The sequence below is a fragment of the Ursus maritimus genome, unplaced genomic scaffold, assembly GCF_017311325.1.
Source record: "Ursus maritimus isolate PB19 unplaced genomic scaffold, ASM1731132v1 scaffold_20, whole genome shotgun sequence".
Lineage (NCBI taxonomy): Eukaryota > Metazoa > Chordata > Mammalia > Carnivora > Ursidae > Ursus > Ursus maritimus.
Window position 1 is genome coordinate 54,115,678 of NW_024424453.1, and position 25,456 is coordinate 54,141,133.

Consider the following 25,456-nt stretch of genomic DNA (forward strand, 5'->3'; position numbering starts at 1 on the left):
TCTCTCTTCATCCCTCCATAGCTGGCAACCAAAGACAATTAAGTGGAAAGGCACTTAAAAGTTGGAGCCTCTGAAGCATACTTTATGTCTGTCTCGGTCTCACTAGTTTCATGGGCCCATTTTTAATTTTGTCTGGCAGCCACTACAGGAAACAGGGAAGGTAAATCAAAGAGTTACTTTTTATGAGGCCTTTGAGACTACACCAATAAGTAATTCCTGTGGTTTTTTATTTATTCTCTTGCAGTAGGCAATTTCGTTTTTTCTTGGATTTGTTCCTCCTGTTGCTTTTTGCACCACCTTCTCTCCTGCTCTCAGCCCCGTTATTTCCAAGCAGAATATGGTATTGGTTAAAATAAAGACACCACACGCCCCACTTCCAATGGTTAATTTTAGCTATATTAGCAACACGGCACTCCCTTTCCGGCTGTGCCTATTAAGGTTCACACTGAGGATGTTTGAAAAGAAAATCTCCTCAGTAGGAGACAATTTTCTACCTGATAACCCATCCTACATGGTAACTCTTATAAGCAACCAGCCACACTCTTCATTTTTGTTGTTGTTATTGTTGTTTTTAAGTCCAGAACCAGGACTGGAAATATGAGTTTTCCAGTTTGTTTCTTTAATCCCAATACTGCTGGATCGTATAAAAGCACTAAAACAGAGTGAGCGGAAGCTCTAAGTGAATAGTTAGTCCTGGCAAGACAGGGGCCAGGTTAGGAGAAGCTCTGTGGGAAAAAAAGATGCACACTGGATCCCTGCATCTGTTTTGTTTTGTTTTGTTTTAATTTGATTATAGTGGACACACAACGGTACATTAGTTTCAAGTGCACAACATAGTGATTTGACAAGTTTATTCTATTACTAGTTCTTATCTGTGATGTTGCTTTGGCTCTCAGGACCAGGATGAGAGCCACCAGAACATTTATGCAATTGGGTCAATGGCAAATAGCGCGAGCGCGCGCACACACACACGCACACGCACGCACACGCACATGCACACGCACACGCACCAGCACAGGCACAAAGACTGAGATACTCACAGGAAAGAGTACTCTCCAGCCCCACTGCCATATCCATTGAATGGGCAGGAGAGAGCAAGATGGCAAAGTCTGGAAGTAGGGGTCCTGCTGGGGAGGGCAGAGGAAAGAGGATAGAGCTTGATGTACCCATCCCCCTGGCTGGCACAGCCTGAAAACAGACAGCTGTCCAGGTTGCTTTCTTTGCTACCTGGAGCCACTGTGATCTTCTAGCATCTTACTCCCATCTGCAGCAAGGAAGTGCAAACTTTTGTGAACATATAACCCTTTTTGAGAATCTTTTGACAGTCACAGATGTTATCTACAGACATACCTATATGTACACACATCTAAAAGTTTGTCTACTGTTTCAGTTGTCCCATGAATCATTGGCCCAATAAAACATCCTCTGACCTAAGATTGACACGCAATTGTCTTTCTATTATAAACATGAATGTTATTGCCTCATTCCCTCAATGCCTATTGATCTCAACTCAGCCTGTTCAGTTTTCTACTGTCTTAGCTTTGGTTGACAGCTCTCCTCTTAGCCAGCCTCAGTATGCCTCTACTCCAGGACAACAAATATATTTAGCACATGGGAGCATAAATGTCACCCCTATATCTTATGGAAGGTGTTTTTTCCAGCGCTTGGGATCTGCACAGCACATGACTTCATTCAGGGTGCCAGATGATGGTCATTTTACAAACTGAAATTCAGGGGTGGTTATGTATCTGCCTTTGGCTCAGGTCATGATCCCAGGATCCTGGGATCAAGACCCGCATCTGGCTCCCTGAATGGCAGGGAGCCTGCTTCTCCCTCTCCTTCTGCCATGCTCTTGCTCTCTCTGTCAAATAAATAAATAAAATCTTAAACACACAGACACACACACAAATTCATTTGAAAAATGAGAAGAGTTTCCAGAGTACCCTGCTTTGGTCTACAATTCAGCTTGACCACTTTCTTTTTTTTTTTTTAAGATTTTTTATTTATTTATTTGACAGAAATAGAGACAGCCAGCGAGAAAGGGAACACAAGCAGGGGGGTGGGAGAGGAAGAAGCAGGCTCATAGCGGAGGAGCCTGATGTGGGGTTCGATCCCATAACGCCGGGATCACGCCCTGAGCCGAAGGCAGGCGCTTAACCGCTGTGCCACCCAGCCGCCCCCAGCTTGACCACTCTCTGATGTGAAATACAGTTGCTGAGGCTCTAATTCCTTATATTTAAGGAGGAATAATGTTAATAGCTCTCACCTAGAATTTTAACAGTGATTAAATGAGGTGATTCTTGAAAAGGAGCTTAACATAAGGCCCAGCAACAAATGAATACTAAATTCACTTTATTATTTTACTATTGTTGCTTTTTTGTAATGGAGTCTTAAAATTTTTTTAGTAAATTCTATTTAATCATGAAATACTTAAATATTTACACCTATATTTGAATATAAGAAGACTATATATATCATCTTTGATGTGAATGGTGACTGTTTGTGACCAATTCCTTCAGCCATTTTAAAAAATTGAACTCAAATGACTCAGGACCCCTTCACATCTCAGAAACTTCAACACTGGTATTCTGAACAGAAATTTGTCTCAAGTTTTGTTTTTTCTGCCCTCATCTAAGATTTTGGAATCAATGTTATGTTGGCTTTTGAAAAATAATTTGGAAGCTTTCCTTTTTTCTCTCTGCTTGAGAACAATTTAAATAGTATTGAAGTTTCTGTTCCTTGAAGGTTGAAAGAACTCACCCAGGAAACCATCTGTGCCTGGCACTGTTTGGAGGACGAAGTCTTTAAAACTTTCTCGATATCTTTACATGTTCACCCACGCAGAAGTCTTCTGTATCTTCCGGGTGTAATTTTAGTAATTTGTATTTTCCTAGAAAATTATCCATTTCATCTAGCTATTCAGATTTATTTAAAGAGAGTTTTGTAAAGTATTCTCACAGAGTTCTCATGCTCGCCACGGTCTTCATGGTGATTTCTAGCTCCTACTTCTGAGTATGTGCTCCTCTCTGTATCCACTCCCACTTGTTTATCTACATGACTAGACAAGCTCGGGGTTACCTACTTTGTTTCACTTAGTTTTCCAGATAAGCTCTTGGGTTTATGTACTAATTCGGTCGTTTCCCTACTTGCAAAGAAACCCATTTCTGTGTTAATTTGATTATTTCCTTACTCCTGCTTTTCTCAAAGTTACTTGATCTTCTTTTGCTAACTTCTTGATATAGATGCTTGTGTATTTATTTTCATTTATTCCTGTTTCCTTGTGTAAACAGTTAGCTGTCTTACATGGTTGTTATTCATAGTATTGACTCTTATAATTACGTTGTTTTTCATTATGATGAGTAAGCATACTAAAATATCTATTTGTATTACCTCTGAAGTGAAAATTCTTTGAGGTAATTTTAATTTTTTTTAGTAATGGTTTCATTTGTTTTGATTTTTAAACTAATTTCAAGTTGTATTGCCTTGTGGTCAAGTGGACATTTTGAACTATTTCCAATTACGACATTTATTGCATAGGGGTTAACTATTCTTGTAGTCCTGGTGTAAGAGGAGAACTCTCCCACTAGTGGTGTTGCGGCAAGTTTCTTCTCAATTTCCCATAGTTCACACTTCAGGATTTTAAAGCTCGTAATTCAGTGCATAAAGATTCCTGACGTTATCTTCTGAAATGCCTACCTTTTCCTCATTTGACATGTTTTTCCCTTGAATTTTATACAGAGTTGGGACCAGGTTTAGAAGGACCAGAGGGTTTTGCTATTTTTGAACCCTTTACAGGAAAAGTGACAAAATACTCAATTATGAATGCAAGTTTAGTTATCTAGCCTTGGAGGGGGCCTATGAAGTGAGGGACACTGAGTCTTCACTTTTATCAGATTCACAGTAAATGTGCCACTGTATGATGTATCCCCTGACCCCATCTCTTTTTTTTGTCCTTGAATTCCTTTCCCCTGTCCTTCCTCCCTTATTCATTCACTCCCCAGATATTTAATTGAGTGTCTACTTTGAGCAGAGCAGAGCACTAGGTGTTGAGTTTACTCAGACATTTTTGCAGAAGTTCCTTCCTCTACCCAACCTTTAAACATTGCTGTTCTTCAGGATTCTGTCATACACCTGCTTCTATTCTTAGTCTTGGGTTTTTAGGAAATCTCATCCAATTCCAAAATTAACCATATGGTCTCTCTATACTGATGACTTCCAAATCTTTATCTCCAGTCCAAATCTATACACTATCTCTCTGCTGATGATTCTCAAACTTCTATATCCCATCCAAATTTTCCCAACTGAGTTTGACATTCACATATTCTACTCTTTCTGGTAACCCATCCACTGGGGTCTTAAAGCCAGATCACTTTCAACATATCCAAAGACTATGGCAACTTCTCCCTTTTTTTTTTTACCACCACCACCATCACCCAGTCTCCAAACCATAAACTTTGGCATCATTCCCAAGTACCCCTGGGCCATGATCCCCCAAACACAATCACCAAATTGGGCGTAAAATGTACTCTCCTATTCAGTCAACCACCATGATGCTTCCAGGAGTACGCATCAGCCTGGGGGACTGCTTACATCCACTTGTTCACATCTCTGCCCCCACTCTATTTCCCATCTTCTGGGCAAGAAAAGCTTCATTTGACTCAAATATGATCATTTTTTCTTTTTTGCCTAAAGCATTCAGGGACCTCTATTTGCCCTTTAAGAAGTCCAAACTCCTCAATGTGACATAAAGGACCATCTCAATCTGGCTGCTTGTCCAATCAGTTTCTCTAAACTCTGTCCCTAAACATCTGTACCAGGATGCTTCCAGTATTTCAAATACACCTCAGTCTCTACTCCAGATCTTACTGGATGCCATCTCTCCTGCTTAGAACACTTGGCCCCCCTCTTTTCTACTCACATTATATTAATAAGATTTGCTACTATTACCTGTTACTCTGTTTTCATGAGTCCTCACTTCTTTTTCTGTTTCTGCTTTTTGCCATAGGCTTGTGTTGATTTCCTTCTTGTTGTTGTTGTTGTTGTTGTTTTTCCTAGTGATTAAGAAGGCACACTTCCACTAATAAAAACTTCAAGCAGCTATGCATCAATAAGTCTCCCTGAAATTGAAACAGACTCTCTGATTTGTAGAATTTGCCAATTTGGTGGTACAAATATTAACACTGTGACCAATTTCAAGCTACCAACTAAGGTCACTGAATCCAGGGTGCAAAAAGACACACAATTGGCCTTCAAGAGCCAGTGCAAGCCAGCTTCCACACTTCACTACCTTTAAGGTTTATAAAATGTAACTGAACCTACAATCCTCTAATAACCGTATAATCAAGTAGTATCTATTGAATTCACTCGTGCAAAAAGAAGAATTTAACACACAATTTCTTTCCTAACTGCTTCTCCTAGCTTCCTGAGTTTTATTATTTAATTCAAGAATATAGATTATTATTTTACAATTATATTTACATTATATACTATTCCATGCATTATTATTTTTGACATTGGCATACAGATTTAATACTCTGTTTGAAACCATTATTGTTAGAATTAACTCTGTGCTTGACTAATCAGAACTATTTTTGCCATAAAAGAGGGAGAAAATCATTTATATAGTGGTCTCCCCTTATCCATAGAGATATGTTCCAAGACCTCCAGTGGATGCCTGAAACCATGGATAGTACTGAACCCTGTATATACTGTGTTTCTCCCTATACATGCATACCTACGATAAAGTTTAATTTTTAGCCAATAAGTATATATAACAATCATAACAATATACTCTAGTAAAAGTTATATGAGTGTGGTCTCTCTCAAAATAACTTCTGTTACTATATTTGTCCTTTCTCTTGTAATGTGAGATGATAAAATGTCTATGGGGACACTTGGGTAGCTCAGTCAGTTAAGCATCTGCCTTTGGCTCAGGTCATGATCTCAGGGTCCTGGGATCCAGCCTCATGTTGGGCTCCCCGCTCAGCGTGGAGTCTTCTTCTCCCTCTCCCTCTGCTCCTCCCCACCGCCCCGGGCTCGTGCTGGCACTCTCTCTCTCTCTCTCTCTCCCCCTCTTAAATAAAATCTTTTTAAAAATGCTTATGGAATGAGATGTAGTGAGGTGGATGATGTAAGCACCATTGACCAAACGAAATGGAGGATCACCTGCCTTCAGACCAAAGTGGACTGCAGGTAACCAAAACTGTGGAAAATGAAACAGCAGGTAACAAGGACTACTGTACACACTCACTCTTGCCCTAATTTATCACCCAGCAGCTGTATGATGTTGGGAATATTATTTCAGTTTCTTGTGACTTTGTCCTATGGTGATAGAAATAGGAGCAAGAGGTCACTTTACATGACTATGTCAGTTCACAGCCCAATTGTTTATTTTATTGTGTTTAATTAAAACAAATGCTAGAACACATTGGCAGTGTAAAAACATCTCTGGTCTTGGGTAGAGCGTTACCATCCTTATTTGGTAAGAATCAACATATAGCTTATCTTCAGTTGAGATTTTTGTTTCAAAGCACACAATTTGGTCTGTGTAATTGCTGAGTCATTTATTATGTTAGATCAAATTTTCATACTGAAAGCATTCAAAATATGTGGACTGAATAGCTTTGGTTTCTTGGCATTGTCTGATAACTTGGCTATAGCTGTCAACTTCATGCTCAAAAACTGTTTCCTATACCTACATGTTTCCAGAAAAACCAATGCTACCATTACCCGTTTCCTTGAATCAAATTCCCCTTCAATTTGTTGATATAAGCTTTGATTTTGTCCCTTTTTCTCTTATCTCTGATACTGATAGTAGACTATAGACACTTTACCATTTAAGATATAATGATTCTTGCCCTGCATTATTAACTAAATATTTATGATTTCTACTTGACTATTTGTAAGATGCTAAGTTTCTTGAAAATAATGGCAATGTAATTTAGTAAAAAGAAAATAAGTTTTTTAAGTCAGACAGAACTGGGTAAATTTATGCCTATGTCATGTTTTAGCTGTGTGGCTTTGGGCAAAGTGATTTATCTCTCTGATCCACAAAGTGATTAAAAGGGATTTTGAACATAACTCTCTGGGCAGTTGGAGCATTCTATGAGATAATATATATAAAACACCTACTTCAGTGCCTAGAATTCTTATCAACAAATATGAGCTTATTTTTCCCTTTTTAATTTGCATTCCCCTTCACCATATCTCAGTTGATTAATGACAGAGCTGTTATGTGACCTATTTTATAAGGCTTTGGAATGTCCCTTTGGAGCTATGTTTCCAGGGACAGGATTTGACAATATTCCTAAATCCACATAACACGAACTGGGTCACCAACAGAGAAAGCTCCTTTATTCTGTCTGCCCTGGCAGAACTCTGCTAAGATAGGGCCCTGGGTTGAGGAGTTCACTGATTAATAATGCTAACATACATTTGCAGATTTCACTGCTCAGTCAGCAAACTATTTAATTCCATTACAAATTATACACCCCTTTATTAAAAGTGAGAAATCTGAGGCTCAGAGAGTTTATGAAATACAGTTAAGATCCCACAACTAGGAAGGGTCACAGCTCAGTTAGAAATCAAGCTCTCCTGGCTCCCAGTCCTGGAATCTGTTCCCATAACCTGCAGTTTTTAGGTATTATTTCCTACATAAATATATGGCAATTTCAGAAGTGTTAATTGGCTTTGTTTTGCAAGCAGTACCTTCCTAGAACATTCTTCCACATCCTCATTACTATCATCTTTTACTGCCATGCTGAGTTGAGTTCACCCAGTCAAGGAATGATTGGTTGGACTCTGCTAGCCTCACTCATCTCTGCTGAACCACTAAGACATAAGCCAGACAGATTTTTTTTTCCTGAAGAAGAAAAACTTCCTGCAACTTCTTAATGCTTACATTGCCAATAATTGCAGTGCAGCTGTAGTTATGTAACCAAAAGAGTGAAAAAGAACAAAATCCCTAAAAATTCGGGGTTAGGAGCCTCAAAACATTAAAACCCTAAAATTTTTAGTCCTACACTTGCCAGACCTCACTACATGAGAATGGCAGCAGACTAAATTATCAAAAACAAAAACAGATCACTGGTTAAATTACTCTGATTATTTTTTGCAAGGAAACAATTAGACCTAATTACAAGCAAGACTGAGGTGTTGCTTTCCTAGTGAAACCAAGGGGCAGGTGTAAGTTCAGGATCTCATTATCCAGCTTCCAATAAGGCTTCTAAATATACCACTAATCCACTTCCTGCTGGTATTTTACTACTGTATTGATTTGGAGCCAGTAAGTTCTTCCTGAGGGTTTGCTAAAATAAAACTCCACTCTGGGGGTTTCTTCTCAAGTGTGACTTTTGGAATTCTGCTGAGATATATAAAACAGAAATAAGCGAGAAGTAATTGAAGGACTGTCAGTGTGTATTCTCCGTGTTTGAGGCAAAGAAAGGGCCCTGTTTCTATCTGTGAGTAATCTAGGTCTTATGAGATATTTTAAGTAATGGTGCAGCCAAAGTTCCCAGTCCAAATTTATTTTGTGATTTCATTTTTCCAACTAACTGTTAACTTAGATTTTTTTTTAATTGGGAAATACCTAGAGAAAGAAGACACATAGATATTGGGGCATGAGATTAAAGCATATTTGATAACATGCAAAAAATGGGGATCAGATTTAACTGGTTCTGAATGCTATTTATAGGAATGGTATAAAGATTAAGCTCCTTTTCATCTGGCAAGGAGAGAGAGGCACAAATAGAACTGTAAGTCTTGGGTCCATGTAGGTTTTTTTGAATACCGATTTTAACCCAATTCTACTGGAAATAATATTCTTTATTGTCACAACCAGATATGAAAAGGGGAAGTAATCTGAGGTTAAAGGAGAATAACGCTTAAGAAGAAAGTCTTCTAGCAGACCCTGAAGAATAAAAACCTTTTTTAAAGGTTCTGTATAAGTGGAATTTGGGAAGGAAGAGAACAGGGGCATGAGATGAAGCAGCATAAGAAACACAAAAACACAGGAACTTTCATGGTTACAGAGGGNAAGAGAAAACCACCCCATGAAAAACAGAATTGTAGGAAATAAAATTGGACCTAATGTATGGGTACCTAACGCGCAGAGAAAAATGGAGCCATGCCAGATTAGATGCTGAGAAATAACTCTTGAATAGAGAGGATTTATAACATTAACTTTACTTTAGGAAAATGAGCTTGGCTGTGGAGGGCAGGATCAGGATGGACTAAAGGGGAGAGTTAGAGGGAAAGGTACATGGGGAACCCTTGTGGGAGCCAGAGAGGAAATTGAGGGGTGGGGTGCAGCCTTGTCAGGGTGACAGCCTGGATATGACTTGAGGGGAAGGAAAGTTCTGATGGAGACAGTGATCTGCTGCAGGAAGAAGCAGTATCTCGAGGTGATGTTAAGACTTATGCCTGTGGAAGAAAAGAGATCATCTCTGCCTGATGTTGGTGTCCAGGTAGGCAAGTGGAGAAGAGCAAAAATGATCCTCAAAGCTGGTGAGATCCTGGCAAAGCCTTCATTTGCAGAGAAGCCTATTATGGAATTGCAGGTCTTGAACTTTTAAATTGGGGTTAAAACTCATTACCATGAGATGAGTGAGTCCAAGTTCCAGAAAGTATGAGGGCAGTGAGAGAACACAATCTAGTCTGAGAAGTCACCACCCTTGAGGTAGCTTGTTGAATAGCTGGCAAGTCTCACAGCTCAGGCTCTAATGCCTCCCCCAACGTCTTAGAGAATCTGGTAAAAAAATAAAAATAAATAAATAAATAAAAAATAATATATATATATATAATATATATATATATATATATATATATATATATATATATATATATATATATATATATATATATATATATATATATATATATATATATATATATATATATATATATATATATATATATATATATATATATATATATATATATATATATATATATATATATATATATATATAATATATATATATATAAATATAACATTGAAATGCAATGGCTACTTCTTGATGACTTTGATAAGGTTCCATGTCATGAGGTTTTGGGTTGAAACTGACCTATCCGAAAGAATAAGTTGTTAAAGGTGGGTGATACTACTTTTCTATGAGAAAATCTTTAGGCTGGGTGATTTCAATTCAAGAGGGTTATGATTTCAGTAATTAAGAGTCTATTAAAATCGGAACAGGTGAATTCTCTGCCTGAGCCTAGGGTTACTTACTGCAAAGACAAGGAGGTAAAAACAAAAGAACAGCATTGAACCTCAGAGGCCAAACACCCAGAGGTCTCCAAAGTGCATCCTATATGTAAACACAATCTGAGAAAAGGAAAATATATCCCCATCTGTAAAAAACAGGTAACTACTGCAGCCTGGGAGCAGAGGAAGTTTAACAGTGTTTTCCCAGCCCATCTTTTTGTTTTGAATTTTGTTAATATAGAGGCCAAGATACAGGCTATTGAGCTGAAGACTAAGGGAGGAGCAGACCGTAGCATCATTATGGACGCAATGATTCGCATACCATAAAGCATTCCAAATAGAATTGTCAAAGACACAACAAAGTCTAGAGACCCAGGGTTTAAATCTACATTCAGCAATGGAAGGAGAGTCTCATGCCCTCATACTATAATCACAGTCACCTACAGACTCCCATCCCAAATAGCCCATTCCTTGAAAATTTTAGGTCTTAGTTTCACTACTTGCTCATGTCACAATTCTTGCTGAACCATTAATTTCTTAGAGATAAGTTCAGTTCTTTGACATCCTGTCACCCAATGAACTTATTCATTCTATATCTGAACTTCTCTGGTCCTATCCTAGACTTTTTTCAATATTTATTTTTATTGTTGAATCAAACCATAGTGAAGAGATATACCATATTTTGTCCTTTTTCTGTTTGAGTTGTTTCTAATTTGGGGCTCTTAGAAACAAAGCTGCCTTATGTTGTTCCATTGTCTTCTGACTGACATTATTTCTGATGAGAAGTACTCTATGGTAAGCAGAAATCTATAGATCTCCCCTCACCTGAGATTTCCATTCCCTGTTTATTCTATCAAATATTAATCTACGTACGGGTGTGAAGGGACTTTGCACATGCAATAAATGTAAAAATATCAGTTGATCTTAAAATTATCAGGTTGGCCTCAATCCAACCAGGCGAACCTGTTCAAAGCAGAGAGGTTTTGAAACTAACAGCTGAAGGGAGAATCAGAGATATTTGAAGCTTCAGAAAGATTCAGCACCCCATTCCTTACTTGAAGATGGATGGGACTTAAAGATAAGGAGGGCAGGCAGCCTCTAGGAACCAAGAACATCCCCCAGCTGAGTGGCCGCAACTGAGGTTCCTACAACCACAAGAAACTAAGTTCTGCCAATAACAAGAATGAGCTTGGGAGAGGACCTTCAAGCTCCAGATGAAAGTGCAGCCAGCCAGCGCCTTCATTTCAACCTGAGAAAAGAAGCACATGTAGCACCATGTAGTTTTGATCTACAGAATTGGGAGCTGGCAAATGAGTATTATTCTTTTTTTTTTTTTTTTTGGTTCTAAATGATTTTTTATTATATTATGTTAGTCACCATACAGTACATCCCCGGTTTCCGATGTAAGGCTCGATGATTCATTAGTTGTGTATAACACCATGCAATACGTGCCCTCCTTACTACCCATCACCGGTCTATCCCATTCCCCCACCCCCCTCCCTTCTGAAGTCCTCAGTTTGTTTCTCATAGTCCATAGTCTCTCATGTTTCATTCCCCCTTCTGATTAGCCCCCCTTTCTTTATCCCTTTCTTCCCCTACCGATCATCCTAGTTCTTATGTTCCATAGATGAGAGAAATCATATGATAGTTGTCTTTCTCTGCTTGACTTATTTCACTTAGCATTATCTCCTCCAGTGCTGTCCATGTTGTAGCAAATGTTGAGAACTCATTCTTTCTGATAGCTGAGTAATATTCCATTGTATATATGGACCACAACTTCTTAATCCAGTCATCTGTTGAAGGGCATCTCGGCTCCTTCCACAATTTAGCTATTGTGGACATTGCTGCTATGAACATTGGGGTGCATATGGCCCTTCTCTTCACTACGTCTGTATCTTTGGGGTAAATACCCAGTAGTGCAATGGCTGGATCATAGGGTAGCTCAATTTTTAACTTTTTAAGGGACCTCCACACTGTTTTCCAGAGTGGCTGTACCAACTTGCATTCCCACCAACAATGTAGGAGGGATCCCCTTTCTCCACATCCTCTCCAACAATTGTTGTTTCTTGCCTTGTCTATTTTTGCCATTCTAACTGGCGTAAGGTGGTATCTCAGTGTGGTTTTGATTTGAATTTCCTTGATGGCTAATGATTTTGAACATTTTTTCATGTGTCTGTTAGCCATTTGTATGTCTTCATTGGAAAAGTGTCTGTTCATATCTTCTGCCCATTTTTTGATTTGTTTATTTGTTTCTCGTGTATTGAGTTTGAGAAGTTCTTTGTAGATCTTGGATACCAGTCCTTTATCTGTAGTGTCATTTGCAAATATATTCTCCCATTCCGTGGGCTGCCTCTTAGTTTTTCTGACTGTTTCCTTGGCTGTGCAGAAACTTTTAATCTTGATGAAGTCCCATAAATTCATTTTATCTTTTGTTTCTCTTGCCTTTGGGGATGTGTCATGAAAAAGGTTGCTTTGGCCGATGTCGTAGAGGTTGCTGCCTATGTTCTCCTCTAGAATTTTGATGGATTCCTGTCTCACATCGAGGTCTTTCATCCATTTGGAGTTTATTTTTGTGTATGGTGTGAGAGAGTGGTCAAGTTTCATTCTTTTGCATGTAGCTGTCCAATTTTCCCAGCACCATTTATTGAAGAGACTGTCTTTTTCCCACCGGATGTTTTTTCCTGCTTTATCAAATATTAGTTGCCCAAAGAGCCGAGGGTCCATTTCTGGGCTCTCTATTCTGTTCCATTGGTCTATGTGTCTGTTTTTGTGCCAGTACCATGCTGTCTTTGTGATCACAGCTTTGTAGTACAGCTCGAAATCCGGCATTGTGATGCCCCCAGCTTTGTTTTTCCTTTTCAACAGTTCCTTGGAGATTCGGGGCCTTTTCTGTTTCCATACAAATTTAAGGACTATTTGTTCCAGTTCTTTGAAAAATGTCCTCGGTATTTTGATCGGGATAGCATTGAAAGTGTAGATTGCTCTGGGTAGCATGGACATTTTAACTATGTTAATTCTTCCAATCCATGAGCATGGAATATCTTTCCATCTTTTTATGTCTTCCTCAATGTCTTTCAAGAGTGATTTATAGTTTCTAGAATATAGGTCCTTTACGTCTCTGGTTAAGTTAATTCCAAGGTAACGTATGGTTTTTGGTGCTATTGTAAATGGGATGGATTCCCTAATTTCTCTTTCTTCGGTCTCGTTATTCGTGTATAGAAATGCAACTGATTTCTGAGCATTGATTTTGTATCCCGCCACGTTACTGAATTGCTCTATAACTTCTAATAGTTTGGGAGTGGCTTCTTTTGGGTTTTCCATATAGAGTATCATGTCATCTGCAAAGAGAGACATTTTGACTTCTTCTTTGCCAATTTGAATACCTTTGATCCCTTTTTGTCGTCTGATTGCTGTTGCAAGGACTTCTAGTACTATGTTGAATAATAGTGGCGAGAGTGGGCATCCTTGTCGAGTTCCTGATCTTAAGGGAAAGGCTTCCAGCTTTTCCCCATTGAGAATAATATTTGCAGTAGGCTTTTCATAGATGGCTTTTATGAGATTGAGAAATGTACCTTCTATTCCTACACTCTGAAGGGTTTTAATCAGGAAAGGATGCTGTATTTTGTCAAATGCTTTTTCGGCATCGATTGAGAGGATCATATGGTTCCTGAGTCTTTTCTTGTTGATATGATGTATCACGCTGATTGATTTGCGAATATTGAACCACGCTTGCATCCCAGGTATGAATCCCACTTGATCGTGATGGATAATCCTTTTAATGTACTGTTGGATTCTATTAGCAAGTATCTTGTTGAGGATTTTGGCGTCCATATTCATTAGGGAAATCGGTCTGTAATTCTCCTTTTTGAGGGGGTCTTTGCCTGGTTTGGGGATCAAGGTAATATTGGCCTCATAGAATGAGTTTGGTAGCTTTCCTTCTGTTTCTATTTTTTGAAATAGCTTTAGGAGAATAGGTATTATTTCTTCTTTGAATGTTTGGTAGAATTCCCCAGGAAAACCGTCCGGGCCTGGAGTTTTGTTATTTGGAAGGTTGTTTATCACTGACTCAATTTCTTCATAATTAATTGGCCTGTTTAAGGAATCAATTTCTTCCGGTTTCAATCTTGGTAGTTTATAGGTTTCCAGGAAGGATTCCATCTCTTCCAGATTGCTTAGTTTATTGGCATATAGCTGTTGATAAAAATTTCTAATAATCCTTCCAATTTCAATGGTGTTCGTCGTGACCTCTCCTTTTTCATTCATAATTTTAATAATCTGGGTCCTTTCTCTTTTCTTTTGGATAAGTCTTGCCAGTGGTCTGTCAATTTTATTGATTCTCTCAAAGAACCAGCTTCTAGTCCTGTTGATCTGCTCTACTGTACTTCTGGTTTCTGCTTGATTGATTTCAGCTCTAATTTTGGTCAACTGCTTCCTCGTGCGTGGATTAGGCCTGTCCCTCTGTTGCTGTTCCAGCTTCTTGAGGTGAGAATATAAAAACTGCATTTTAGATTTTTCTATTCTTTTGAGTGAGGCTTGGATGGCTATGTATTTCCCCCTTAGGACTGCCTTTGCAGTATCCCATAGGTTTTGGACTGTTGTATTTTCATTCTCATTGGTCTCCATAAATTGTTTAATTTGATTTTTGATTTCCTGGTTTATCGAGTCATTCCTGAGCAGGATGGTTCTTAGTCTCCAAGTGTTTGAGTTTCTTCCAAATTTTTCCTTGTGGTTGAGTTCCAATTTCAGAGCGTTGTGGTCTGAGAATATGCAGGGGATAATTTCAATCTTTTGGTATCGGTTGAGACCTGTTTTGTGTCCCAGAACATGGTCTATTCTTGAGAATGTTCCATGGGCATTAGAATAGAATGAGTATTCTTTGGTTCTGGGGTGTAGTGTTCTATATATATCTATGAGGTCCAACTCGTCGAGTATGGCATTCAAAGCCTTTGATTCTTTGCTTAGTTTTTGCCAGGGTGTTCTGTCTATTTCTGAGAGTGGAGTGTTGAGGTCCCCTACTATTAATGTATTTTTATTTATATGTCTCTTTATTCTGGTTAAGAGTTGGCTTGTGTATCTTGCTGCTCCCCTGTTGGGGGCATATATATTTATAATTGTCATATCCACTTGTTGAATACTTCCCTTAAGAATAATATAGTGCCCTTCTGCATCTCTAACTATAGTCTGTAGTTTAAAATCCAATTTATCTGATATGAGAATTGCTACCCCAGCTTTCTTTTGAGGTCCATTTGCGTGAAAGATGGTACTCCATCCCCTTACTCTCAGTCTGAATGCATCTTTGGGTTCGAAATGAGTCTCTTGTAGACAGCAAATGGATGGGTCATTTCTTTTTATCCAATCTGCAACCCTGTGGCGTTTTATGGGATGGTTCAAACCATTTACATTAAGACTGATTACTGAGAGATATGATTTTAATGTTGCCATGTTGCCAGTAAAGTCTTTGTTTGTATTGGCTGTGACTTTCTGTTCTGTATCACTCTTGGGGCCTTTTTACTTTTATAGAACCCCCCGTAATATCTCCTGTAGGGCTGGTTTCGTGGTTACAAAATTGGTTAGTGACTGGCGATTCTGAAATGTCTTTATTTCTCCATCAATTCTGAATGACAGCCTTGCTGGATAAAGGATCCTTGGCTGCATGTTTTTCTCTGAAAGAGCTTTAAATATGCTCCCCCAACCCTTTCTCTCATTCCAGGTCTGTGTAGACAGGTCTGACGTAATTCTGATGCTTTTGCCTTGGTACGTGAGAAATTTCTTTGCCCTGGCCGCTTTCAATACTGTATCCTTGCATCTAATATTTGCGAATTGCACTATGACGTGACGTGGCGTAGGTTTGTCGTGGTTGAGCTTGGGAGGGGTCCTCTCTGCCTCTTGGACACGAATGTTTGTTTCCCTTGCTAGATTAGGGAAGTTTTCAGCTACAATTTGTTCAAATATCTCTTCTAGACCTCTGTTTTTCTCCACCCCCTCGGGGATGCCGATGATTCTAACATTGGATCGTTTCATTGAGTCAGTAATCTCCCGTAACCTACATTCGTGGGCGTGGATTTTTTTAAGACCATCTTCTATTTTCATTTTTTCCTCTATTAACCCATCCTCCAATTCACTAACCCGTTCCTCTGCTTCTGCGACCCTGGCCGTCAGAGCCTCTAGTTTTGCCTGCATTTGGCTCATAGAATTTTTAATTTCTGTCAGATTCGCTCTCATTTCTGTCCTTAGGGATTCTATATTCTCAGTAACCTTTTCGTTAATAGTTTTTTCAATTCTACTCATCATTTTGACCATCGTTACTCTGAATTCCATTTCTGATAATTTGGTTACATCCATATCCATTATTTCTGTGGCAGAGGCCACAGAATCACTGTCTTTTCTTTGCTGGGGGGGGCTTCTCCTTCTTGTCATTCTGATGAAGAGAGGTTGCGGGGTTTCCAGAGCCCAAATTATTGACTGGGTCCCAGGCCGTGCCCCTTGTTTTATAGGGATCTTAGGGATGTGGGCTTCTTCTTTAAAGATTTTATTTATTTATTTATGTGGCAGCCAACCAGCGAGAGAGGGAACAGAAGCAGGGGAGTGGGAGAGGAAGAAGCAGGCTCCCAGCGGAGGAGCCCGATGAGGGACTCCTTTCCGGAACGCCGGGATCACGCCCTAAGCCGAAGGCAGGCGCTCAATGACTGCGCCACCCAGGCGCCCGGGTTGTGGGCTTCTTGATTTTTCAGCCTGCCTTCTGTGTTCTGGGGGAGGGGCCTGCCGCGCCAATACTCAGGCAACCCTGTTTGGGTAGAGTCTCCGTGTCCCCTGCGAGGGGGGATGGGGATGGGCACTCTCTGAGCCGGTATTTCCAGGCTTTTGTTCTCTGGCGGCTTTCCCTGGCGGTTTGCTGTGCCTCTTCTGAGAGTCAGAGCAGCAGCGGCCAAATTTCAGCCTCTGTCACGGAACAGAAGGATTGCGGCCCGTTCTCTACTAATGTTCTGGCCACTTTAACTCTGTTTCTGTTGGTGCTGCTCAACCCTGCAGCGTCCCGGGATGTGCGCCCCACACCCGGCGTCCCAGCCCTCACTTCCAGGGCCGGCGCGTCTCTGTCCTTTGTGTTTCTAATGCCGCCAGCCGCCCCGCGCGCTCCCGGATCTCCCGGTCTCAGTCTGGATCCAGTGAGCGCACCGGGATTCCGGTGTTCCGCGAGATGCCTGGTGGCGCGCGCACCCGGCTCACGGTCTCAGTCTGCTGTTTTGCGGGTGCCGACCACGAGCCCGCCCGCTCTCCCGTGCAAGTGGCTACCGCTTCCCGGTGCCACTTAAACGCCATGCTCCTCTCCCCTTCCCCGTTTTTTGCCTCTCCGATATCTGTGCATTAGTTTTATGCTCCCCGCTTCGTACCTCAATACTCAGCGCTGGAGATGTTCATTTGTAGAGATCCAGATGCGTCTTCCTGCGTCTCAGGCTGGTTCCGTGGTTGTTTAGGCTGGTCTGGTACCTATCCAGCTCGACTCGGAGGACCGGCTGAAAACGGTGTCTCCTACTCCTCCGCCATCTTAACTCCTCCCTTCCCTAAATGAGTATTATTCTAAGACTAAATTTGCAGTAATATGTTACAAAGTAAAAGAAAATGAATACATCACTATAATTCTTATAATTTTCCCTTTTGATTCTTTTTTTATTTCTTTTTATGATCTTCTCTTTATTTTTGATTTTCACCAGTTCGAATAATATATGCCCAAGTGTGATTGTGTTTGATACTATCTCACTTGGGGTTTGCTGAGCATCTGGGCTTATGGCTTGCTCTTTGGTGGTCATCAAATTTAGATAAATTTTGGCCAAAATGTTATCAAATATTTTTCTGCCCCGCCCAACTCCACTCTCTTTAAAAACACACATGTGGTGAACCGCTTGATTCTACCAGGTCATGGAATCTTTGGGTTTTTTTTTTTCCCCTATTTTTTCTCTCTCTGTGTTTCAACTTGTATTATTTCTTTTCATATGTCTTCAATTTCAATGATCCTTTCTTCTATTATGCCCAGTCCTCTAGCAATCCCAAATTATTTTATATATATATATANAACAGTTTCATACATCTCCTAAAATTCCCAATTGCATTGCCTATTATTTTCTTCTTCTACTGGAGATTATCTAAATTATCTATGATTATTATTTTTAAAGTCCTTATCTGCTAATTTCACCTGGTTCACTACTGGGCTAGTTTCTATAGACTACATTTTCTCCTAAATATAGGTCACATTTCCCTATTTCTTTGATGATTATTTCTTATTCACAACTATTGTCCCTTCAGAACCTGGACTAAATCTCACCTCACAAGTGTCAGTTGCCCTGAATTTCACTGTCTTTTCCCATTCTTACACCCATTACAAATGGGTTCCTCTGGATCACTGGGACATCAGCGAAGATTGCTGAGGAAGAGTTCACTGCCCTTGAATTTAGACACACTGGGGTTTTCATCCAAGCTTCTGTATGAGCTGATATACCTTGGACAAGTCACACAAACGCTCTCTTAGCATCATAATCCTAATCTATAGACTATAAATAATAAAACTATCTTGTATAATATTTGAAGATTAAATGGGATCCCAGCACAGTGCCTGGCATATTTAAGATGTTTACTCAAAGTAATTACTGTTATATTTAAATGATATAATAAATGTAAGTCATACTGCTTATCAAGAGAATATATGTTGACCACCAACTATATGCTATCTGCTCCTAGGTTTGGGAATTCCACATTTACCAAGTGTGAGATTGTCTCTTCCCTCAAGACATTTACCTTCTAACAGAAGAAATAAAAATAAACATGCTAACAAAACTTAAATGAGATAATTTCAGGCTGCAGGAAAACAGGAGCATGAGGAGGGTAGGAAGGTGACACTCTAGTTTGGACAGTTGAGGAAGAACTTTCAGACAAAACACTTTAGGACAAAGACTAAATGGTAACCATTGTAAATGGTGGAGGAGCTTTCCATGCAAAAAGATCAGTGTATGCAAAGACGCTGAGTCAAGAATAAGCTCAATGCATTAAAAGTTCAGAAAGCAAGCCAGTGTAGCTAAAAGCATAAAAAGGAAAATGGAAGGGCATGAAGGTCAGAAGAAGTCAGGAGCAGAATCAGGTACGGCTTTGTGAAAGATGTTTAGTCTTTGCTTAATAATGATGGAGAGTAAAAGAGATCTTTTTTAGCCATGAATTTTAGTGCGACAAGGAAGAAAGCAGTGCAATTTTAGCAGGCTATAGTAATAATGCTGGTAAGAGATGATGGTGTTTTGAATTAAGATGGAAAGTGTTAGACAAGGTGAGAAGGGTAGGACCAGGGATATATTTTGAAGGTAATGTTGACACAATTCTCTGATAGATTGGATGTGGCATGCGAGGAAAAAAAAAAAAGATGCAGTGGATGACCCCTAGATTTTTTTTACCTGAACAAGTAAGTAACTGAAGATGTCTTTTGCTGAAATGAAGAGTACCAGAGAGAGTCATGCTGTGGGTGGGGGGAGGGGGTAGTGGAGTGGGGAATCCAGATTTCTGTTCTGTATGTTAACTTCAGGATATTCTTAGACATCCAAGTGGAGTTGCTGAGCAAATATATAGATATGCAAGTCCAGAGCTCAGGGTGTGGAAAAGGTTAAGACTACATAACACACTTAGTAAGCACTTAATAATAGATTGTTAATGAATACTTTTTCTGAGTGTGTAGAAAATATAAAATAAGACTTGGATGTTCATATCAGGCAACTTTAGACAGAATGAAACTCCAGATCGCATTGTAGAAAAATGAATGAAGTCGTCACTCCCACCCCCTTTCTTAGCTCTCTCTCTCCACCCCTTCTCACACGTTTGAAAAAACATTCTGGGAAATAAACATTGTTTCCTTGAGTGTTTTAAACTGATCATTTAAATTTTGAAAATGGAATTTAAGACAATTCTTATTGTCCGGAGAACCAAAAATTGGAAATTCAAAATTTATGGATAAATTAGAAAACAAATCTATGTGTTTAACCAGACAGAGGTGTTGGGGTGGACATGATATGAATAAGGAAGTGGCCAAAGAGATATATCTCTAAAGTGTTACAAAGACAGAAGGTAAAGCTTCTCTCTGATGCATATTCAATGTTTGCAACAGACAGAGAATAAAGGAAGAATGTCCATGTAAATTCCAAAGACTGTGAAGAGGGCTGCTATGTAAAGCAAACACTGAAACCAAATCACCCCAGGAAATAAGAGTTACCTGGTTCTCAGCACCTGTCATCCCACACTTTTCAGTCAATCTGACTGACAAGTGGAAATGACAGGCTAAAAGTAGGGAGGGCAAGGGATCTGAAGCCAAAAAATCAATCATCTCTCACCAGCCACAACTCCTTTATATGGCATAGTACCTCCAGGACCATCTTGAGGATAGCAAAAGTTTGGGAGATATATATAGTCAGGGTCTCAAAGAGTTTGAGAATCAAATCAAGGCACTCGAGGCTACTAGCCCTACTATAACTGAAATCAATAAACCCTTTGCTTAACACTCTCACCGAAATCAACTATCAAAGCAACCATTGCTTCCATTTGGTCACTGGAGAATGACTGCTACAGGGAACCCATGGATATGTAAGCTTTAAAGTTTACTCTATGACCTTGAGCAACTCCTGAGCCTTGATTAACTCAACAGTAAAATAAGGAACATTTTATCTCCCTTTCAGAATTGTTCATGATTGTAAAAGACATAAATAAAATGTCTGACATGGTTCAAGACACAGAGTAAAGGATATGCTCAAAAGATATCATTTATTTCTCCATAACCCTTCTCTCTACTTCTAGGCATGATGTGTGTGCCTCTGCTTATTTTCTTCCACCTTGCATCACAATTAGTCATTTACTGTTATTCTCTCCCACTAGAATATAGCCCCTTAGAAGAAAGAGACCCTGGTTAATTCACCTTTATAGCGCTCCAGTATTTCCAGAATACCAAATGTCCCAGCATGGTGACAACTAAATGTTTATAGAATGAATCAATGAATGTAAAGATGTAAACAGAGGAGAGGTCTGTGTTCTCTATACTGAGCAGATCCAGGGACCAAGTTACCCTGGTAAAAAGGAGGGCTCCCTCCAGACCTGCATTAAGCCATCTCAAGTGGCAACCTCAGGGTCTGCTATGGCATGCACATGCCACACTGTCATCAAGCTACCAGTGATGAGAGTCTGTGGACCTCACCTTCATCCCCACTTGTTGTCTCACCATACTGGGCCACACCATGAAAATGTGACCTCTTCCAGATGGAAGGAAGAAAAATAATTGGATGGTGGTATGCGAGCATGCACATGAGCTTCTCTCCCAGTTGTTGTTGTAGGTTATATGTTTCAATTACTTGAATTCAATAGAATTCAACAGCTCTTTCTGTCCTGGGATTCTGACAATGTTTCTCCTGATCCCAAAGGTCATCTTTCCTTTCAGATGCTGCAGCCAAGCTTCAATTTCTCCTTTTATTTTTAATTAAAGCCCCATCACCTATTGACTCTGCAAACTCTTTTGAAAATGCCTGATGAGATGGAAGTTTCATTACTTTCAAATCAATTCCCAATCTGACTATTCTTCCTCTCAGTCAGTGGGGCCCAAGTCCTGTGAGCCTCCTCCTGTGGCACTGCACAGAATGAACACACTGAGTATTCAAACAATTCACATGGGCCAACAGGAGCTGCCCATAACTGTTTCCCTAAAGAGCCAGGCCATATTCCCTGGATCTTAGTAAAGTCTTCTACTTCCTATTAACCACATAACCCTCCCTATTGCAGAAACCATATTAAAGAGACAAAGATGTAGTAAGTAGTCAGAGGATGCATTTTATGGAATTACAATATGTCTCTCATCTGTCAAGTGAGGGTGTGGGACTTGGCAACCTGAAGGTCTGCCACAATCCCATACTAAAGCTAAAGCTTAATGGAAACTTAGACATTAGCATACCTAATACCCTCTCTTTAGAAATGTGAAACAGAGAAAAGATACCAAATTCATTATCCAGCCATGAAATCTACCATCTGAGCATCAAAAAAGTGTCAACCTTCTACTATGTGGCCGAATTTATATCCCTACTTACAGGTGAGGAGACTGAGGTTCCAGAATGCATAAATGATTTTTTATGGCCCAAAAGAGTCAGAGCTGAATACAAGTTTTTCTGTCTAAATGTATTATATTCTCTTCTATTCTAATTAACTGGTAATCATATTTTTCCTTAACTGAAAGAAGCAGTATTTTCTCATTTTAATTTGGAAGTGAGCAAATAAGATTATACCTCAGTGCTTTATTCTGGTGTGGAATTCATTTATTTTCCCCTGGGTTATGTTATTTAAAACTTCATTAACCAAGAATCTTTGTAAGCCAAGACCAGATGGACCAAACCAATGAACAAATTCAGAGGGAGCAAGATACAGTGCATTACATGTGTGACCACTCACCTGCACTTCTTTAGGGTGGTTGGTGGTCTTGATTCTGAATGTACCTGGGGTCTTTACTCATCCCTAGATGCCCCATGTACAAAATGGAATGATACCAGGTAGGTCTGGGGAAGGTTTTGGAGATGCATGAGGATGAAAGCACCCTGGATATATGTGTGTGTTCTGCATGACACTGCCCTTGATTCTGCCCAAGTTTATGTACCGTAGCTATAGCTAGAGGTATCTCTTGCTCTTGTTATAAAGACAGACTAGGAGATTGGAAACTGTCAGTGAATTGCTATACCTGAGCTGCAGAGTTTAAGGAACATGTTAAGTATTGTGTTCAAAGATTTATGCGATTTTCCATTCTTGATGTGCACCAATGTACCCATTACCTAAAATATTTTAATTTTGTATGGTAATTATAGTCTATAATGAACTTTCTCGTGTAGCCATTTTTTCATCTTTCCATTAACGCTGCAAGATAAACAGAGTCTTAATATCACAAAAGTATACATAAAGAGTCTGAAAGTCAGAAAGATTAAGGGACTTGTCCAAAATCATATAGCTGAAAAGTAAAAGCTAGGATGAAAACCCTAGGATTCTGCTTTTTAGTTTGGTGCTCATTTCATGATATATATTTACATCCACATACACTCACACATATTCACACACATGCACCCTCATACACATGCAAATGTGCACACTCTCATATACACTTGCACACACACTCTCGTGCACACACACATCAGAGAACATTCAGCATCTGTCCATAACTACAACATATACATCAAATTATTATAAATTCCTTAAACATTCATTATTTGAATGTCACCAGAAATAAGTACTGCTTTTGAGAAAGATGAAATGGAAATTAAAAAGTGGGTGTCTGTCAGCTCAAACGGCAACTTTATTTCAGCCATTGATGAGGGTTTACTTTATGAAATATTTCTCCCAACTTCAGAGGGCAAGACAAGCAGAGTTGTGCAAGGTGCAGAAAATGGGATTTACATTTGTATGTATGCTTAAGTGCCTTTAAATTCTGTAAGAAATGTTTACTCCCTAACTAACTTCACTCAGGACTCGACACTTCTCTCTTTCCAAATTTGAAACTCACACTAAGAAATTGTGCATTCTTTCACAAATATTTTTATTTTTGCCCTTCTGGAATGACACATCTACCATCCTCTGCAGCAGAGAATACAGGTCAAAGTGTTTCAATGTGAACCTACATAACCCCAAGAACTCAGGAAAACATATGAATTTAAAATGTGCACTATAATATATTTTCACATTCTCTTTTCTCCACTCATCTGATTGGCAAACTTAAATATTTAACAAAACCAAAAGAAAATAAAAAGACTTCAAGGTGCATAAAACCTGAACTTCAAATTACATAAATTTCTACTCTTTTGTTTGTGTGTCATTTATTTTTATCTTTTTCCTTCTGATACCTCCATCTCCCCGTTTTTGGATTCTAGAATACTAATTCCATCATGCATGAGGAAATGACTGTTATTCTCTCCCTACTCCGTGGATTATATTGAAAGGGCATCCATCAACAGTACTTTCCCCCTAAATCATGCTGAATACCACAGGTATGTGAAAATAGCAGAAAGAGCTGGATATTCTTCTTTGATCAAGAGGGCACCCCAATCAGTTTGACTCCCCACCAGCATCGAGAAAAGCAACAACTCCTGGGAATATTAGGCTCAGATAGCCAAAGGTCTGGGGATGGAATAGCACCTGATAAACTATGCTGTGCTAGGAATTCTCACATACAAATCCCATTTGATACCCATATTAACTCAATTTAATCATGGGCAAATAATAGTTCATAAAAACTAAATAATTTGCTAGTTACAAAGCTATTGAATGGTAGAAAAAAAATTTAAGTCCACTATACTCGATAATGACAACTGCTAACTGCAATTTCTGTCAGTAACTCTGATGGCTTCCCTAGTTGACCTCACATCTTTGATCATCAGCAAGGAGCCTGAGGAGCTTGATGGCTCAATGCTACTCTTTGTAGTTATTTCAGTACCATGATTGGGGACAGCTCCCATCACCTGGGCAGAGGATCAAGAGCTCTCCTCATTTCAGGGACTTTTTTAAAAACTACTAGAGGTAGTTAAATTAGTGAAATCAAAATCTTTATACACTATGCTCACAAATGCCTCTGCAATTCTGTCCCCTGTACCTGAGACAGGACCTAAAATCCAGATTTGTGGCTTCTTTTGCAGTTCAAATAAGCATTCAGACTTTTTATTAACACCCACCAACTACACTGGATATTGATTCTCTAAAGAGACACTTAAATATCTGAAAGCCTTATCAAAGGACCTCGTTTTTCTTCACATGTCTAAGCTATATGTATCTAAGTCCATGCACCTAAGCTACATCTCAGAAATCTACTGTAGGATACCCAATGTTTCAACAAATTTCAAAAGTCACAGTGTGAGACAGTGAAATACTTCCATGAGAAATAGCATTTCCTTTTCTTCCAGATACTGGAGGAATTTCGTTTCTAGTATCAATTTTATCCTGCAGCTTTAATTAAGGCCCCCGTAGCCTATTGATCTAGGTGGTATGAAGATTTACCTTGGGGGCAGAAGAATCATAAGCTAAATAAACAATAGTAAGCAGGGTGTCAGGAGGATCAAAGAAAGACTCAAGCTTGATCAAATTGATATGTTAAAGACAGAAGCAGGAGCTGCAGGGGGGGGGGAGGATGAGCTTGCCAACCTCCCCAGTGCTCTTATTTGTGTGTGAACATTCCCGTCTGCTTGCCCTTCTGTCTTCATGTGTCACTGATGGAAATGAGAC